The sequence below is a fragment of the Ambystoma mexicanum genome, chromosome 1p (genome assembly GCF_040938575.1).
Source record: "Ambystoma mexicanum isolate Mex_15411 chromosome 1p, UKY_AmexF1_1, whole genome shotgun sequence".
NCBI classification, from domain to species: Eukaryota; Metazoa; Chordata; class Amphibia; order Caudata; family Ambystomatidae; genus Ambystoma; species Ambystoma mexicanum.
In genome coordinates, this window is record NC_090921.1 from 1,028,911,732 (window position 1) to 1,028,917,945 (window position 6,214).

The following is a 6,214-nucleotide window of genomic DNA, read 5'->3' on the forward strand; positions in this document are numbered from 1 at the left end:
CTTGGCAAATCAGTCTCTAGCAAGCTCAATACGAGCTTCCACTTCAACCGTCGACATGCAAACATCTATTGCAATTCGTGCAAAATACTACAAATTTGGCTTGTGAGGTTCCCGAATTGAGTAAAAGCACATCAGTTCCCAATTAAAAAAATGACCCCCTCCGCAGTCTCCCGCATGTTACTGACCACCATACTAAGGAGGAAAAGTTGAAAGGCGGCGCCTTACAGGCCATCTCCTCAGAGTATTCAGCCGTGTTGGGCCTTGACAATATTTTAATATCTTGGATGGTGTATAGTGTTCTCTCATTTTCCTTGAGAAATCAAGATTGTCAAGGGGATTCTGCTGTTTTGCCAGTTCATAGCAAGAGATGGGGATCAAAAAAACACCTCACAGGAAACCAAAGAAGATTGGTGTTGGACAGAAAAATAACGTGGCCACAGCCTCAAAGCAAAAGGCATCTATTTTCAGTGATGAAATATAATATAATTATAAATTGTCTGTTATGTTATTTTCCAAGTATTTTACTTTCCAAGTATTCAATAAAATGTGCATTTGGCAAAAGTCCTTCGAGCCGGATTTGAACCAGCGACCTAAGGATGCCTGTTTTACCACTACACTCCCCTCTACCAACTGAGCTATCGAAGGCTTGGCAAACCATTCTCTAGCAAGCTCAATTCGAGCTTCCACTTCAACCGTCGACATGCAAACATCTCTTGCAATTCGTGCAAAATACTACTAATTTGGCTTGTGAGGTTCCCGAATTGAGTAAAAGCACATCAGTTTCCCAATTGAAAAAATGAGCTCCTCCGCAGTCTCCCGGATGTTACTGACCACCATACTAAGGAGGAAAAGTTGAAAGGCGGCGCCTCACAGGCCATCTCCTCAGAGTATTCATCAGTGTTCGGCCTTGACAATATTTTAATATCTTGGATGGTGTATAGTGTTCTCCCATTTCCCTTGAGAAATCAAGATTGTCAAGGGGATTCTGCTGTTTTGTCAGTTCATAGCAAGAGATGGGGATCCAAAACACCTCACAGGAAACCAACGAAGATTGGTGTCGGACAGAAAAATAACGTGGCCACAGCCTCAAAGCAAAAGGCATCTATTTTCAGTGGTGAAATATAATATAATTATAAATTGTCTGTTATTTTACTTTCCAAGTATTTTACTTTCCAAGTATTCAATAAAATGTGCATTTGGCAAAAGTCCTTCGAGCCGGATTTCAACCAACGACCTAAGGATGCCTGTTTTACCACTACAGTCCTCCGCTCTACCAACTGAGCTATCAAAGGCTTGGCAAATCAGTCTCTAGCAAGCTCAATGCGAGCTTCCACTTCAACCGTCGACATGCAAACATCTATTGCAATTCGTGCAAAATACTACAAATTTGGCTTGTGAGGTTCCCGAATTGAGTAAAAGCACATCAGTTCCCAATTAAAAAAAATGACCCCCTCCGCAGTCTCCCGCATGTTACTGACCACCATACTAAGGAGGAAAAGTTGAAAGGCGGCGCCTTACAGGCCATCTCCTCAGAGTATTCAGCCGTGTTGGGCCTTGACAATATTTTAATATCTTGGATGGTGTATAGTGTTCTCTCATTTTCCTTGAGAAATCAAGATTGTCAAGGGGATTCTGCTGTTTTGTCAGTTCATAGCAAGAGATGGGGATCCAAAACACCTCACAGGAAACCAACGAAGATTGGTGTCGGACAGAAAAATAACGTGGCCACAGCCTCAAAGCAAAAGGCATCTATTTTCAGTGATGAAATATAATATAATTATAAATTGTCTGTTATTTTACTTTCCAAGTATTTTACTTTCCAAGTATTCAATAAAATGTGCATTTGGCAAAAGTCCTTCGAGCCGGATTTGAACCAGCGACCTAAGGATGCCTGTTTTACCGCTACAGTCCTCCGCTCTACCAACTGAGCTATCGAAGGCTTGGCAAATCAGTCTCTAGCAAGCTCAATACGAGCTTCCACTTCAACCGTCGACATGCAAACATCGATTGTAATTCGTGCAAAATACTACAAATTTGGCTTGTGAGGTTCCCGAATTGAGTAAAAGCACATCAGTTCCCAATTAAAAAAATGACCCCCTCCGCAGTCTCCCGCATGTTACTGACCACCATACTAAGGAGGAAAAGTTGAAAGGCGGCGCCTTACAGGCCATCTCCTCAGAGTATTCATCAGTGTTCGGCCTTGACAATATTTTAATATCTTGGATGGTGTATAGTGTTCTCCCATTTCCCTTGAGAAATCAAGATTGTCAAGGGGATTCTGCTGTTTTGCCAGTTCATAGCAAGAGATGGGGATCCAAAACACCTCACAGGAAACCAATGAAGATTGGTGTCGGACAGAAAAATAACGTGGCCACAGCCTCAAATCAAAAGGCATCTATTTTCAGTGATGAAATATAATATAATTATAAATTGTCTGTTATTTTACTTTCCAAGTATTTTACTTTCCAAGTATTCAATAAAATGTGCATTTGGCAAAAGTCCTTCGAGCCGGATTTGAACCAGCGACCTAAGGATGCCCCGCTCTACCAACTGAGCTATCGAAGGCTTGGCAAATCATTCTCTAGCAAGCTCAATACGAGCTTCCACTTCAACCGTCGACATGCAAACATCTATTGCAATTCGTGCAAAATACTACAAATTTGGCTCGTGAGGTTCCCGAATTGAGTAAAAGCACATCAGTTCCCAATTAAAAAAATGACCCCCTCCGCAGTCTCCCGCATGTTACTGACCACCATACTAAGGGGGAAAAGTTGAAAGGCGGCGCCTTACAGGCCATCTCCTCAGAGTATTCATCAGTGTTCGGCCTTGACAATATTTTAATATCTTGGATGGTGTATAGTGTTCTCCCATTTCCCTTGAGAAATCAAGATTGTCAAGGGGATTCTGCTGTTTTGCCAGTTCATAGCAAGAGATGGGGATCCAAAACACCTCACAGGAAACCAATGAAGATTGGTGTCGGACAGAAAAATAACGTGGCCACAGCCTCAAATCAAAAGGCATCTATTTTCAGTGATGAAATATAATATAATTATAAATTGTCTGTTATTTTACTTTCCAAGTATTTTACTTTCCAAGTATTCAATAAAATGTGCATTTGGCAAAAGTCCTTCGAGCCGGATTTGAACCAGCGACCTAAGGATGCCCCGCTCTACCAACTGAGCTATCGAAGGCTTGGCAAGTCATTCTCTAGCAAACTCAATACGAGCTTCCACTTCAACCGTCGACTTGTAAACATCTCTTGCAATTCGTGCAAAATACTACAAATTTGGCTTGTGAGGTTCCCGAATTGAGTAAAAGCACATCAGTTCCCAATTAAAAAAATGACCCCCTCCGCAGTCTCCCGCATGTTACTGACCACCATACTAAGGGGGAAAAGTTGAAAGGCGGCGCCTCACAGGCCATCTCCTCAGAGTATTCAGCCGTGTTGGGCCTTGACAATATTTTAATATCTTGGATGGTGTATAGTGTTCTCTAATTTCTCTTGAGAAATCAAGATTGTCAAGGGGATTCTGCTGTTTTGCCAGTTCATAGCAAGAGATGGGGATCCAAAACACCTCACAGGAAACCAATGAAGATTGGTGTTGGACAGAAACATAACGTGGCCACAGCCTCAAAGCAAAAGGCATCTATTTTCAGTGATGAAATATAATATAATTATAAATTGTCTGTTATTTTATTTTCCAAGTATTTTACTTTCCAAGTATTCAATAAAATTTGCATTTGGCAAAAGTCCTTCGAGCCGGATTTGAACCAGCGACCTAAGGATGCCTGTTTTACCACTACAGTCCTCCGCTCTACCAACTGAGGTATCGAAGGCTTGGCAAATCATTCTCTAGCAAACTCAATACGAGCTTCCAATTCAACCGTCGACTTGTAAACATCTCTTGCAATTTGTGCAAAATACTACAAATTTGGCTCGTGAGGTTCCCGAATTGAGTAAAAGCACATCAGTTCCCAATTAAAAAAATGACCCACTCCGCAGTCTCCCGCATGTTACTGACCACCATACTAAGGGGGAAAAGTTGAAAGGCGGCGCCTCACAGGCCATCTCCTCAGAGTATTCAGCCGTGTTGGGCCTTGACAATATTTTAATATCTTGGATGGTGTATAGTGTTCTCTCATTTCCCTTGAGAAATCAAGATTGTCAAGGGGATTCTGCTGTTTTGCCAGTTCATAGCAAGAGATGGGGATCCGAATCACCTCACAGGAAACCAATGAAGATTGGTGTTGGACAGAAACATAACGTGGCCACAGCCTCAAAGCAAAAGGCATCTATTTTCAGTGATGAAATATAATATAATTATAAATTGTCTGTTATTTTACTTTCCAAGTATTTTACTTTCCAAGTATTCAATAAAATGTGCATTTGGCAAAAGTCCTTCGAGCCGGATTTGAACCAGCGACCTAAGGATGCCCCGCTCTACCAACTGAGCTATCGAAGGCTTGGCAAATCATTCTCTAGCAAGCTCAATACGAGCTTCCACTTCAACCGTCGACATGCAAACATCTATTGCAATTCGTGCAAAATACTACAAATTTGGCTTGTGAGGTTCCCGAATTGAGTAAAAGCACATCAGTTCCCAATTAAAAAAAATGACCCCCTCCGCAGTCTCCCGCATGTTACTGACCACCATACTAAGGAGGAAAAGTTGAAAGGCGGCGCCTTACAGGCCATCTCCTCAGAGTATTCATCAGTGTTCGGCCTTGACAATATTTTAATATCTTGGATGGTGTATAGTGTTCTCCCATTTCCCTTGAGAAATCAAGATTGTCAAGGGGATTCTGCTGTTTTGTCAGTTCATAGCAAGAGATGGGGATCCAAAATACCTCACAGGAAACCAACGAAGATTGGTGTCGGACAGAAAAATCACGTGGCCACAGCCTCAAAGCAAAAGGCATCTATTTTCAGTGATGAAATATAATATAATTATAAATTGTCTGTTATTTTACTTTCCAAGTATTTTACTTTCCAAGTATTCAATAAAATGTGCATTTGGCAAAAGTCCTTTGAGCCGGATTTGAACCAGCAACGAGCTATCGAAGGCTTGGCAAATCATTCTCTAGCAAACTCAATACGAGCTTCCACTTCAACCGTCGACTTGTAAACATCTCTTGCAATTCGTGCAAAATACTACAAATTTGGCTTGTGAGGTTCCCGAATTGAGTAAAAGCACATCAGTTCCCAATTAAAAAAATGACCCCCTCCGCAGTCTCCCGCATGTTACTGACCACCATACTAAGGGGGAAAAGTTGAAAGGCGGCGCCTCACAGGCCATCTCCTCAGAGTATTCAGCCGTGTTGGGCCTTGACAATATTTTAATATCTTGGATGGTGTATAGTGTTCTCTCATTTCTCTTGAGAAATCAAGATTGTCAAGGGGATTCTGCTGTTTTGCCAGTTCATAGCAAGAGATGGGGATCCAAAACACCTCACAGGAAACCAATGAAGATTGGTGTTGGACAGAAACATAACGTGGCCACAGCCTCAAAGCAAAAGGCATCTATTTTCAGTGATGAAATATAATATAATTATAAATTGTCTGTTATTTTATTTTCCAAGTATTTTACTTTCCAAGTATTCAATAAAATTTGCATTTGGCAAAAGTCCTTCGAGCCGGATTTGAACCAGCGACCTAAGGATGCCTGTTTTACCACTACAGTCCTCCGCTCTACCAACTGAGGTATCGAAGGCTTGGCAAATCATTCTCTAGCAAACTCAATACGAGCTTCCACTTCAACCGTCGACTTGTAAACATCTCTTGCAATTCGTGCAAAATACTACAAATTTGGCTTGTGAGGTTCCCGAATTGAGTAAAAGCACATCAGTTCCCAATTAAAAAAATGACCCCCTCCGCAGTCTCCCGCATGTTACTGACCACCATACTAAGGGGGAAAAGTTGAAAGGCGCGCCTCACAGGCCATCTCCTCAGAGTATTCATCAGTGTTCGGCCTTGACAATATTTTAATATCTTGGATGGTGTATAGTGTTCTCCCATTTCCCTTGAGAAATCAAGATTGTCAAGGGGATTCTGCTGTTTTGCCAGTTCATAGCAAGAGATGGGGATCCAAAACACCTCACAGGAAACCAATGAAGATTGGTGTCGGACAGAAAAATAACGTGGCCACAGCCTCAAATCAAAAGGCATCTATTTTCAGTGATGAAATATAATATAATTATAAATTGTCTGTTATTT

General features: G+C 41.6%; 1 non-coding gene across 1 annotated transcript; it reads right to left on the reverse strand.

Annotated features, from left to right (window-relative positions):
* Nucleotides 1–1,853: 1,853 nt before the first annotated feature.
* TRNAY-GUA (transfer RNA tyrosine (anticodon GUA)) lies at nt 1,854–1,939 on the reverse strand. Its single transcript is given in 2 exon segments — nt 1,854–1,889; nt 1,903–1,939. It is a non-coding gene; the product is annotated as a tRNA-Tyr (tRNA).
* Between the last annotated feature and the right edge of the window lie 4,275 nt (nt 1,940–6,214).